Source organism: Mustela erminea, chromosome 3, assembly GCF_009829155.1.
Source record: "Mustela erminea isolate mMusErm1 chromosome 3, mMusErm1.Pri, whole genome shotgun sequence".
In the NCBI taxonomy this organism is placed as follows: domain Eukaryota; kingdom Metazoa; phylum Chordata; class Mammalia; order Carnivora; family Mustelidae; genus Mustela; species Mustela erminea.
Genome location: NC_045616.1, coordinates 33,722,377 through 33,735,324, shown reverse-complemented (window position 1 = coordinate 33,735,324; position 12,948 = coordinate 33,722,377). Strand labels below are relative to the sequence as shown.

At 39.3% G+C, this 12,948-nt stretch overlaps 1 non-coding gene across 1 annotated transcript; it reads right to left on the bottom strand.

The window, feature by feature from the left end:
• Positions 1-1,261: 1,261 nt before the first annotated feature.
• Positions 1,262-1,406, bottom strand: LOC116587347. Its single transcript, XR_004284376.1, has one exon. It is a non-coding gene; the product is annotated as a U4 spliceosomal RNA (small nuclear RNA).
• Between the last annotated feature and the right edge of the window lie 11,542 nt (positions 1,407-12,948).

Here is a 12,948-nt window from a genome sequence, read left to right as displayed (position 1 = left end):
TGTTGTCCTTGGGGACCCATAATGTCTTGAATCCAAAGAATCCAGTGCTATGACAAAGACCTTCATTCTCCTGTGGATTTTGTCTTGGCTCCCAGGAGTGATTGTTGGTCTATCTGCCTCATCTGCTGCACACAGCTGGGTTACAAACTACTGCCAGGGATCAGGAGCACAGGCTACAGATCTTTCTCGCTCATCTTTCATCTTATCTCACAATCATCAGTGCATCAGCCTTGCCCTTCCTGAGGCGTGTGAATGGTTGGTGCCACCCCCTGCATATTCTTTACACTTTCTGTGTATATACTTATCATGGGCTCAATAAATGGGCCTGACTGGGGAGAATTTGGATTACTCTGATTTTTAAAGTCCTGTTGGGCAGCAGTTGGTATCACTTAACCTGACTCAAGGGAGGAAAATCCTGAAGGGATGGTGAAAGTTCTAAATTTCCTTCATTATGCTTCTGCATAATTTTTGTGCTATTCAGAGTTTTGTTTCTGTACCATAGGCTCTACTTTTATTTAAATTCACAGGCCTCAATAAAAAAATGTTATAGAGACACATTCCAGAACACTAGAAAGATAGTCCATGATTTTGAAAAAGGAGAGAAGTCATTATCTCTTTTTTTCCTTTTCTTATGTCCTGTATAATAGGCACAGAGTGATGACAAGCAATAGCAATGTTAATGAGATTAGGTGTAAATGATTAACTATTATGGACTATTACTATGGTTATTGTGATTTGTATGGCTCTACTGTTGATGCCTAGCAATTAAAAGATTCAAACTAGATTTTAACCATAAGGTACTGGGTATTAAGAAAAAAATGTACATACAGGAAAGCAGTAAAGAGCAACTGAGTTTTAAAATTATGGAAGGTCTTTGAACAGGAGTGTTTGCTGAGAAGTGATGCAGAATTTACATGTGGGTAGGTGTAGGATGTTAGTAAGCAAGGCAATGTGGTGGAAGGTATTGGTGATAGATAATAAACTGTAGAGTGCACTGAACTCTGCTCTTCCTATTGTAGAGACAGAAGGGGGAGATGCCTGTCCTCAACCTGCATCATCCTCATCTTCCATCTTCTGGTACCCCATGACTACTTCGAAATGCTCTCTTCCCAATTTGCTCTTTCTATCCCTACTGCTCCCCTTCTTTTCTCTCATCCTTGAATTTTACAGCTTCTCTCCACACTACTCTCAGTGCTATGTTCATTTCTTACTATACCTTCTCTTAGAGACCTTACTCACTCTCAAGGGGTTAACTACAACTTCTGAACTGCCAGACCTTTATTTCCTGCTCTAGTGTATTTTTCCAGGCAAGGGCGCACATTGCCTACCTGACTTTCTACTTCAATTAGCAATAATCACACTTCGGATAAACCTCATTGGCTACGATACTGCCACTGCGCAAAGCTTGACTGACTTTCTACTTCATTTCCAAATGATGCATCACTTAAAGTTCAGGATGCTTCAAAATGAACTCTGTCCAAGCTAGTTTCTTTCCCCAAATTCTCTCGTTCCAAGTATGGTGTCACCATTCCCTTAATTCACAGCTGTCCCTCACCCTCCATATCTAATCAGTCCTCAAATGGCATGCTTTTGATCTCCACAATTCTCTCATCCAGCCCATATATTCATGCCCATTTGCCACTGCCAGAGTTTGGGAGCTTAACCCTTTTCTGGACTGTTAATATGGCCTCCTAATTGATCCTCCTGCCCTTAATCTCATACTGCCTCATTCCATCCTAAAATCTGCTGCCAAGCTAATGTTTTTCAAATGCCTCTGGAATTGTTTCATTTTCTAAGATTTTTTATTTTTATTTTTTATTTATTTGACAGAGATCACAAGTAGGCAGAGAGGCAGGCAGAGAGAGAGGAGGAAGCAGGCTTCCCGCAGAGCAGAGAGCCCGATGTGGGGCTTGATCTCAGGACCCTGAGATCATGACCTGAGCCGAAGGCAGAGGCTTTAACCCACTGAGCCACCCAGGAGCCCCTGTTTCATTTTCTTAATCAAAACCCTCCTACACTGTGGGAATGCAAGCTGGTACAGCCACTCTGGAAAACAGTATGGAGGTTCCTCAAAAAGCTGAAAATAGAGCTACCCTACGAGCCAGCAATTGCACTACTAGGTATTTACACTAAAGATACAAATGTAGTGATTGGAAGGAGCATGTGCACCCAAATGTTTATAGAAGCAATGTCCACAATAGCCAAACCATGGAAAGAGCCTAGATGTCCATCAATAGATGAATGGATAAAGAAGATGTGGTATAGTATATATAATGGAATACTATGCAGCCATCAAAAACCTGAAATCTTGCCATTTGCAACAACATCGATGGAACTGGAGGGTATTATGCTGAGCAAAGTAAGTCAATCAGAGAAAGGCAGTTATATATGATCTCACTGATATGAAGAATTTGAGAGGCAGAGTAGGGGCTTGTGGGGAAAGGGAGGGAAAAATGAAACAAGATGGGACCGAGTAGGGAGACAAACCATAAGAGACTCTTAATCTCAGAAAACAAACTGAGGGTTGCTGGAGGGTAGGAGGGATGTGCTGGCTGGGTGATGGACACTGGGAAGGGTATATGCTATGGTGAGTGCTGTGAATTGTGTACGACTGATGATTCACAGACCTGTACCCCTGAAATAAATAATACATTATATGCTAATAAAAATGAATAAATAAAAAATTCATACAGCTCTTCATTATTCATTGTCTAAGGATAACTCATGTAATCATTCATTGAACAAATATTTACGGAGCACCTAATATATACCATGTTGGGAGCTGGCAGTGAACAATATGGAAAAGATTCTTGTTTTCATGGCTTTTGAGAAGGTAGGTAGTAAACAAGCAAAGAAATAAATTGATGCTATGAAGGAAATGAAATGTAGTAATGATAGAGAGTTGCTGGATGGGAAGGGAATTGCTTTCACAAGTTGGTCAAGGTAGACTTTTGGGAAGGAATGACTTTGATCAAAGACCTACATAATGAGCAGGACCTCGGCATCTGGAGATCTGGGGGGAAAGCTTTCTGAGCAGAGAAAACAGCAAGTACAAAAGCCCTCAGAAGGGAAGGTGAATTGTCATTCCTGGCCCTTCCCATGTTGAGCTGAGCTAGCTTCTTAGCCTTATCTCATATAACAACTCCACATGATACTCAGGTTCCAGCCAAATCATCTTTCAAACTGTTCTCCAAATATGCCTTTGTATTCCTGCTTGCATCTTTCCATTTCATGTGGAAAGCCCTGCTCTTTCTTATGACTATTGAAATCCAACAAAAACCCAGTTAGAGGCCACCCCTTCTGTGAAAGCATCACTGATAAGCCCCCAGCCAAGTCCAGTTTCTCTTCATTGAAACCTTATTGCACATGCTGGAAACTCTCTTACTTGCGACATCCAGGTGGTGCTATAGGAGGCTGCATTCCTGGAAAAGGCATGTGATTTTAAGTACATAAGATGAATCTGAATTTTCTCATGGAGACTGTGTCATGATGATGGTTTTTCTCCCAGTCAAGGACCTGATGACTGGAATACAGAGAAATGTTCTGAAACAATAAATTTGAGGAACTCTAATAAATCCATATGCTATCTCAGAGCTATTTGTATTTTATTTTTAAACTCCATGGTAATATATACACTTATTTTCCATTATATAAAGCATAAAAGCAGAACCAGTCTGGTTAAATCAGAGAAAGGAAACCCAAGAGCCATCCTGCTCAGCTTCTTTGCCCTCTGCAAGGCCCTCTGCCTCCATTTCTACCCCTCACCTCCACCCCTGAGTCCCTGACACCTTTGTGGAACACTAGGACTTCAGGAGTATGATTCAATGATATGCAATCTTACCCAACATAAAGCATATATAAATCAATTCAATTACCCTCATATTTTAATTTTCTTTAGAAGAAATTTTATGGAGGCTTTGAGGATGGAGGTGTCAGGGGAGGACATTGCTATAAGGCTCACAAATAAGAAATGGCCAAAGTATTCACAGGACAGAGGTTCTGAGATCCTATCTCCATCTACTTTTGTTTAGCCAACTCCTCATATTCCTTTAAGTCTCAAATTATATGTCATTTATTCCCAGAAGCTTCCCCTGACCCCAGCCTGGGTTATATTCCTCTGATATGATTTTGTGTCTCACTCTTCACTTTGTTACCCACAGATCCCTATTGCAAATGCTTGGTACACATTAACTGCAACAGTAGCTCTTCCACTGTTCTGTGAGCAGCTCCATGTAAATGGGAACTGTGCCCATTTTGTTTACTTCAGAACTCCCAGTACCACTAATGCATGGTACAAGGTGGGTGCTCTGATATCTGTTGAAGGGATGGGTGGATGAAAACAGGCAAGGAGCAAGTCAAGGCAGGATAAGACAAAGAAAAGGGCCTTACCGATCAGAGCCCATATGTAGGCACTCTGATGCCAGTAGACAGTGAGCAATCTGCTATAGAGTTGTAAGTAGTATTCTGAGTGCCCTATAGCATGGCTCTGTGTACATGTTTATCTTTTCTTCTAAACTGTAAGCTTGTTGGAAGTCTCCACCTATAGTTTATATCCATTTCCCTGTAGGTAACATGCCTAGTATCCATCCCCTCTTCTTTTAACAGTCCCTTTTGGCAAGTACTCTTGCACTCTTGACAGCCAGGTGCTATCAATGGACAGACCAGACTCTCAGCTCCAGAGTGGGTTCTTCAAACCAATCAGCATTCCTTTTCCTAGCAGCCCATGAGATTGATTCAAGAAGAAGTACATAACCCAGACAATGGGCTGTTAGCAGTTCTTAGCTGGGGCTTCTGGGAAGGCGTTGCTCAGCAGAGAATTCATAAGCACAACATTTATCTCTAGACTGGGTCAGAGTCTTTGTCTCGTGGCCATCTAGCTGAAAAACCTTGGAGGAATTACTTAATTTCTCTGTGTCTCAGTTTCTTCACATGTAAAATAGACAATGAAATTGTAGAAGTATATACATGTATGTACCCTAATACATATATACTTCCTTCTATGTATCTATATCTCTACCCATGTCCATCTATCTATTGCTTAGAAAGGCACTGAGGTGGATATTAATTACAGTTGATCATAGGAATATTTCACAACAATGTGTATTGTCTCAAATTATATGTCATTTATTCCCACATACACAACAATGTGTATTCACAACAATGTGTATTGATATACACATTTATCAAATCATCAAGTCATATACCTTAAGTATATATAATAAGGGAGAAAAAAGATGAAAAACACGCTTCATACATGGATCAGTACATATTGTTTCCACTGTTGTCATTGTTATTATTGCACAGGCTATGGCAATAAGAAGATGTGAGGCTTTGGGCTGCGACCATCTTGCTGCCTCAAGGGAAGCCAGCCAGAGAGTGAGGACAGCACAGAAAGCAGTGAAGTTCAAGAGTCAGAGAACTGAGCCCAAAGACATGATTCGAGTCTCTGGACTAAGCCCTGCCTGAAGCCAACCTTATCCCTACACTTTCAAAGATATGAGCTGATGAAGTCCCTTTCTTATGCAAGCCACTTGGGGTTATATTTGCTACTATTTGGAGTGAAAATATTCCTTTTTGGCTCACTCTTCTTTGGTGGCAAGGGAATAAACAGCTTTTTGAATACAAATGTGGGAACTGGGTGATCTAAACTCTGTTAGTCAGATTTATGTATGTCATATCATTTAACCTTCATTATGACCTTATATATACGTATGACAGGTTTATCCACTTTGGATGTGGAAACTGAAGCTTACAGGGATTAAGTGATTTTCCCAAGGTCTAGAGCTAGCCAGGGGTGGATGTGAATCATCTACCCTCTGATGCCAAAGCCTGTGTTCTTCCACCATAAACTTTACCTCTCTCCGAAGGAGGAAGAACAGATAAGACCCTGAAGGGTAAGTGCTCCTTATTTAAATACTTGAAAAAAACATGGGGTGAAATTTAATTCTTCCTGACTTTGATACTGTCTCTGTATCATACAATAAAACTCAATCCTAGGGACAAATGCTAGTTAGTATCCAAATGTTTAGAAAATCAATAATCTTGATTTTTAGAAAAGGAATGAATACCATATTTGAATATTTAGGCTCAGATCTCATTTTCTTAGAGCTACCTTAAACCAGCTGAACATTAAAAATAGAAAAGATCATGAAATTAATGTGCAGGAATTTTTTTCCTTTCTTTTTCCCCCTTCCCACTTTTAACCCCAGGCTCTGGGTAGGCAGCAAATAATGATTTCCTTTCAATTAATTATAGATGGCCACAGTCATACAAAAGGTTGTAATCCACAGCTCAATATTAGTAGCTTGGGTCAAAATGTTATGTTGGCAAATGTTCCTGTGGTGAATTGTGATTGTCCTGTTTTTAATAGTTATTTCCCTCCTGCTCTCTGTAGAATCAACCCCTTACAAATCCACTCATAAACTGTTAGCAAGAAATTTTAATTATGAAGAAAATTATATGGATTCTGAGCTACTTCATGACACCTACTCTGCCCACACAATTCTCTACATGATGATCGAGGGCCGTCATTGGAGGGGCTCTGTCCCATATGTTGGATTGAAGGCTGCTAGTGACATTTGTAGTAAACCTTCCATGAATAATTTCCAGGATTTCTGTCACTATAGTTTTGCAATTCATTATTCCTGCTGTCACTTGTAATACTTAATTTTTACAAAAAGCACAAGTTGCAAACCCTCATTTATTACTAGTATAAGTTCTTTACCCTACAATAGCCCCAGTGAAGAAAAGATTATTAAAGTTGGTTTTTGAAATACAAAGACCATGAAACAAAACTTAAAGATAACTTTAAAAGTAATAATTTATAAAAAGAAGTATTGATAGGTGCATCTTTTCTAGGATGTGCAAGTAATTCTTCTAGCTCACCTCTTCTGATTATATTTGGTGTTAATTTTATCTATGTTTTTGTTTAAAAGAACGATTCTGCATAAAAATGCAACAGAAGAAGAAGAAGAACTCTGCCCCTGAAGTTGCTTTGTGGCATTTATTTGGAGATACATTGGATAATACTTTCAGCAACTAGTTAATGTATGTTTTTACCATAATCAAAATTCTTTTCTCCTTCAGTGCAAAGGCTTATCAAGCAGGACTTGTGGCAGCAGAAACCTGTTAGAGAGGGTTTCTGGGATACTTTATACCATTTTCTTACCTAGAGTTTAGGATAAAGAATGTTACTTCAGAGTGAAGCCTCCTTTGGAAGAGGGAGACCTGAGGAGTTGTCAGCCTTGCCCCTTCTCTGCTGAAACTTATACCTGAGGGGTTGTACAATGGATGTAGCATGGTGCTTTGGATATAATTCCAGTGCAAATAAAAAATGATATGGTTTTACTATAACCCACTATGCATGTTCACCAAAAGCAACTTGCTGTGCAAACTGTACAAAAAGGTCTTTGGGCAATCCATTAGAAAAGGTAGCTGAAGGTAACTTGGTTAAGTTGTGCTCCCTGGACTCTCTTATCAGGCCAAATCTTCTGTCAAACAACTTATTTTTAACCTGTGTCCACATCTTGGTAATCTGGCCGTTCCACCTCAGCCAGGGAGGGGAGCAGTCTGGAAAACCAGATGGCCTTCTTTCCTGATTGATCCTTTGCAGCTTGCCTTGACTTCCTCTACCTTCTACTCTAGAAGAACAGAGTCTGTCTGTAGACCAGGGATAGGTTATGTATGGAAGACCCTCTAACACAGTGGCTTATCCATTCCCTCAGCCAGGCCAACATTACAAAAAACTTCTTAAACTATCCTTAGTTCTTTCCCTTAGATTCAAGTAATATAATCTCCTGGACATAATCAAATTGTGGTAGGTATCTCTGGTTTGTTTAACTTGTTCCCATGCCTAGTCTACAGGCATGGACACACATTCCAGCCTTCTGATTGATTCTACTGGTTGTTGCAAATTCTCCATAGAGCCACTTTTTTGAATTCTTTTAACCCCTTCTCCACTCCCCAGCCCAAGTGTCTGCTTCTTCTCCCTGTTTTTGTTGTTGTTATTGCTTTGTTTTTGATTTATTGACATCAGGTCTAGTCTTTCTCAACACAAGATAGAGTGGAGGGGATACATAGGATCTAGACCCCGCAGGGAGGGTGGATTATCAAGTCACCTGAAGCTGAAATCTTTCCAAAAATCTTATTTTTTGCACTATGAAGGTCACACAGACTTTTCCTCCAGCTACTCCCAGGCTATCTCAGCACATGAGTATATATCTCTGTCCATGTCCAATTAACACAGTGACCATCTTTTCATATTTCTGCTACTCTTCTGTAACTGTTCCTATTTTCAATTATAACTGTCCCATTTTCTTGCCTGTGTATTTTTCCCCTCCATTAGATTTCACGCTTCTAAGAGGAAGGAGCCATATCTTCTATTTCACTTTAATATCCTAAAATCTATACAAAGAGCCTTAATGGATGCTCTTGGCTGCCTGATATGTCTTAACAAGTAGCTTTCATTCTGTGGTGCCCTGGACTTTGAACAGGAAGCTTGTCATGTGGAGGTGCCCCCTTTGACCTTGAGCAAAGCTCTAAATCATAGTCAGCTGTGTATTTTCCTTTCATCATAAAAATACCACTGCCAAGGAGTTGTGGTCCAACACAGACTCAGGAATCAGACCGAAAATTTGACCCCACTGTTGATGCTGAGAACAAGAGGACTGCATACAAGTCATACCCTGGATACTGGTGTTTTAGCTGTAGGGAAACTGTGAAATGAATAGTTCCGCTAACAAGGATTCAGCCACTCTCTTCCTCTTCGAAGAGAACACTTGCCTGACAGGCTCCTGATGACATTCTTTTTGTCCCTTTCTTGTATTCTAAAAAACAAAACCAAGGCCATTCGCAGAATAATGACATCAAAATAACACTAAGCTTGTGAATGGGCGTAATGAATGCAGAGAAAATTGCTGGCAATTAAGTCTGAAGCACTGTCCCTGTCTTTCTAGGCCTAGCAGCGCCTTTCCCAAACTGCTTTCTTCCTCCTCCACCCTGCCCGGGTTTTTTGAGGACATTTAGACATTTGGTCACTTTAGCCCTTGCTACGCTTTTTTCTTGCAATTTGTTGAGGAGTTTGTTGCTTGCTCTTTTAGGGTTACAACTCCTTTCATTTACTGGGGTTTTTAAGGAGGTTGTGAGTGATCTCAGGGAGGACAAGATTTCAAAAGCTCCTAAACTGATAGATAATGATGACACTAGGGTGAGCCAGCAAACAAAGAGCAAAAACTAAGATCAGGGTTTAGGGAAAACTGGCATTCAAAACTTGATACAGAGATCTGAGGTCGTGCAATCAGGCACTCAGAAACCCAACACAGCTTATAGTCCAATGATGAGGAATACAGGTCAAGATAGAAATGGCCTCAGGTTTGACGATGGGGGATATTGGATTCGATATTTTATTTTGACTGATTATATTTCGTAACTGAAGTGGCAAATGAAGGACTTTATTGGTTATCAGATAAGCACTGTTAAGGAAAGTTGGAGGCACATTTCTGTAACTCTGTCTTTCGATTAGGCTCTTGAGCTTCATTGGCTCTTGATCCCATGAAAAGTGATAGATACCCAGTTATAATTTTCTTTTTTTGTTTAGAAGAGCATTGTTTTCTCTCTTTCAAATTCTCCTTTTAATTTTAATATAACTACCTCTCCCTGGCTTATGTGTAATCTTAAAGGGAAATTTAGCATATATTTATGAGAATCAGTTCCCCCAGTAAGGAATGCAGACTTACTCTATTAATGAGGCCAGGGAGAAGGAATCCTTTTATAACACTAATCTTGAATCTACTTTAAACCTCATTATTCTTTTTTTCAGTGTACGCTGATACTCCTTGACCTACCTTGAATTATTTTATTTTCCATGCCCTTACCTACTTTGACATGAATATCCATGCTTTTCATTTCTTTTGATGCTCCTAATGTTTGAAATCATGCTGAGAATCTTTACAATTTAATAAACAGAGTAGTACGATATATTTACCCTGTCCCTGTAGATACTCAGGTCTATCTCACAAAGAAAATGAATTCATCTCTAAGGTTCAGGGCTTCCCAACTGCTTCAAAGTCATGCACTCATATACATTGATGTGAATATGTATATATACATACAGGGCTTAAGAAATAGGGTCCCCTGCGCACTGCTGCAGCTGGGTTCTGGACTAGTGAAAACACAGCTGGGAATTCTTTTCAACTCACAATGGGCTCTACTCCAAGCTGTAACCATCACACTGCTTGTTTTAAAACACTTATTCAACTCCTAGGGAACATACAGATTCCTGCAGGGAGTAGTGGGGATAGAAGAAGGTACAATTCTGCCTGCCAAGATCTAGAGGGCATGAACCAACCTCTCACGAGGGATGAGTTAGAGCAGAAGAGTCTGGCATTTTCTTCATTTGTTTCACATTTATACTCTGGCAGTAGCTAAAGTCAATACTAAAAGTTGGTTGACAGTAAAGGTAGAGGAGAGGGGAAAGAAAGGTAGTTTTGATTATTTGATGTTAATAATGACATCCCAAATATTTTCCACTGCATTTCCATTGCAAAGAAAAGATTCAATTAAGAAAGAACAGTTAAGGTTCAGTCAATTAAGCAACAGCCTTCAACTCAGGTCATGATTTCAAGGTCTTGGGAGTCAGCCCTACACTGGAGTCTGCTTCTCCATCACCCTCTGCAACCCCCACCACCCAGCTGGTACTCTCTCTCTCTCTCTCTCAATAAATAAATAAAATATATTAACAACAACAACAACAACAGTTAAGTTAGTTTGAAAAGTTCCCTTTTAAAGAGAACAAAAATTTCAAAGACAATGAGAGTTAAATAAATCCTATGCTGAAACTGACACATAAACATCAGACTTTTGAACAAACTCTTATTCTTAGAAAGGCAAAATGTTCTCAGTACAGCATGGGGTTCATCCACAAAAAGTCCTTTCCCTCTCTAATATATTCTGTTTAATTATGCAAACAGATGTCAGAAGGGGGTTATAAATGTTAATTTTTGCTCTGGATCCTTTAGCTTCTAACTACCCAGGTCTCTCTTCTTTTCTCACCATGCCTAGAGTCATTGGTCAGTCCTGTACTCACTCACTTTTTAGGGAACAGCAGCCAAACTGGGCAGGGTGCATGTGGATATACACATAAAATTCAAGTATTATTGTCAGCACTAAACTTTGAAAGGATGAGAAACTGGCTCTATGCCCTGTCATGACTTGCAGTTGGTCTGTTGATACATAAACTTTGGTTGGAGGAAAATAGGTCCTCTGACAATAATTCTGAACGTTAATTTTAAGTGCTCTCCCACAGATTTATTTAACTTCCAAAAATACCATGCTTCAAATTAATGGTCCATTTGTTTGAATTGAATGGATGCAAAAACGGTGAAGATGATACTCCAACTCTCAGCTCAGAGGCAGGACTCCTGATTACCTGCTAGGTTATCTGAGGAAGGGGATAAGAATGTGAACAGAAGTTAGTATCAACATTCTTCACCCCAGAAATAGAGAAGTGCAAGTGACTGAATCAAGACAAGTGGTAATACTTTTTTTTAAAAACATAAAAAAAAGGTATTTAAAGTAACCTTTTGCTAAATTTATATTCTAATGACTTTGCAGTGTTTATTTTATTTTTGAGAAATGCAGTGTCTCCCCACCTATTCTCCCTGCTCTCCAAAATTGAATAAGACCTTAGGCTAAGAGCATCATTTCCTTCTCATGATTTAGGCATGATCTTTGATAACAAAACTGCCCTTTATTCATTCACTCAACAAATATATTTATGAGTGCAAATTACTGGGCAGCTTCTGTGGCAGATGTTAATGAAACAACAGGAAGTGAGTTAATACACAGTCACTGCCCCTGCAGGGAGCTTAGAATCTTGAGGAGAAAGACAAGTTAACATGTGACTGAGTGACTGCAAAGAGGATAAAGATCATTCTGATGGTTACTAGGGTACTTGGGAGCACATGGTAGGGAAACCCAACCCAGATATTTGGAGAAGGGGTTAATGAATACTCTCTGGAGGAATCAGGAGGTATGGGAAAGGAGTTCAAAGTTGGAGTATGTGGGAGAATTTTTAAGGAAGATAATGTGTTCAGTTGTGGCTAACAGTGGGGAGTGAATTTCCCATTACCTAGAGCAGTCAAGTTCCAATCATTGCTTTTGTTCACACTCTCCAATGTAAGAGAGGTCAATAATGAATATTTCCACTGAGTAGGTAAATATGGAAAATGACCTGGTTTTGAACTTGTACCCATGGAGGTAGGTACATCAAGGGGTCATTTTGCCTTAGAATGGGATTTCATGCAGGATTATTACTTGCTTGTCCCTGTGACTGTTTTTGATAACTAACAACAACAGCCTGTAACTTTATTTTTGAATTTTACATACATTCATGTGGTATATAATTCAAAAAGAACCAAAAACAACAACACATACACATAGTGTGTGTGTGTGTATGTGTGTACATACGTGTTTATATATACTTTTATATGCCTTTATTTCCTCAATAGTAGATGAAGATTATTCCTAATGGGTAAATTAAACAACTCCCCATGTTTTTAAAAAATGGTTTCCTACTGTTCTGTTTTATGGATGTACCATAAATAGTACTACTATAAAGACATTTAGGTTTATCCAAATTTTGATCTCACAAATAACTCTGTGCCAGTGACCTCGTACATTCCTGCAGGTTAAGTTTCTAGAAGGTGAATTGCTGGATCAAATGTTATGTGCATTGTAATTTTGTTTGATATTGACAAACTGTCATCCACAGAGCTATGTCAACTTATATGCTCATTAGTAATGTACACGAGTCCATGTTGCCCCACAGTCTGTGTAATTCTTGGATATTTACCAATATAGATTTTTTAAAAAGATGTATCAGATTAATTTTAATTTGCATTTTTTTCTCATTATAACTGAAGTTGAGCATTTTCCCTCTTTTCTAAAGAG